We start from the raw sequence: 1,099 nt of genomic DNA, 5'->3' as shown, positions 1-1,099 counted from the left end.
ATCTTTCCTCCTATCTCCCTATTTACACACTGTGACCATGTGGCAGATCTATGAATTTTGTCATTTGTCTAAGATACGTTTCCTCACATTTAGGCCATTCCTGGGCATCTGCTGAAATGTTTTTTATATGCTGAATAAAATATATGAACTTTCTTTAAATAGACAAGCAAAGGGTCTGCGCCTACTTTACAGAATTACAGAGCACCCTCGTCTGTAGACAGAGAGCTTTTCACCTGAGAAAGAGAGAGGGAGAGAGAGAGAGAGAGAGAGAGAGAGAGAGCGAGACAGAGAGAGAGAGAGACAGAGAGACAGAGAGAGAGAGAGACAGAGAGAGAGCGAGAGAGAGCGAGAGACAGATATAGAAAGAGAAAGAGAGAGAGACAGAGAAAGAGAGACAGAGAAAGAGAGAGAGAGACGGAGAAAGAGAGAGAGAGAGAGAGAGAGAGAGAGAAAGAGAGAGAGAGAGAGAGAGTGAGTGAGAAAGAGAGACAGAGAAAGAGAGACAGAGAGAGCGAGACAGAGACAGAGACAGAGAGAGCGAGAGACAGAGACAGAGACAGAGACAGAGGCAGATACAGAGACAGAGAGAGAGAGAGATCATTGGGGATACACAGAGAGAGAGAAAGAGAGACAGAGAGAGAGATCATTGGGGATACAGAGAGAGACAGAGAGAGAGAGAGAGAGAGAGAGAGATCATTGGGATACAGAGAGAGAGAGAGAGAGATCATTGGGGATACAGAGAGAGAGACAGAGAGAGAGAGAGAGAGAGAGAGAGAGAGAGAGAGAGAGAGAGAGAGATCATTGGGGATACAGAGAGAGAGAGAGAGAGATCATTGGGGATACAGAGAGAGAGAAAGAGAGAGAGAGAGAGATCATTGGGGATACAGAGAGAGACAGAGAGAGAGATCATTGGGGATACAGAGAAAGACAGAGAGAGATATCATTGGGGATACAGAGAGAGAGAGAGAGAGAGAGAGAGATCATTGGGGCGACAGAGAGACTGGCTGTCTTTACCAACAGGAAACTGTTGCCCAGCGACCATAGCTGAAGTATAGAACTGTTCCATCATATGGTTCCATTTCACTAAGAGGCCATAAAG

This window comes from Oncorhynchus mykiss, unplaced genomic scaffold, assembly GCF_013265735.2.
Source record: "Oncorhynchus mykiss isolate Arlee unplaced genomic scaffold, USDA_OmykA_1.1 un_scaffold_221, whole genome shotgun sequence".
In the NCBI taxonomy this organism is placed as follows: domain Eukaryota; kingdom Metazoa; phylum Chordata; class Actinopteri; order Salmoniformes; family Salmonidae; genus Oncorhynchus; species Oncorhynchus mykiss.
Note: the sequence above shows the minus strand (reverse complement) of the source record.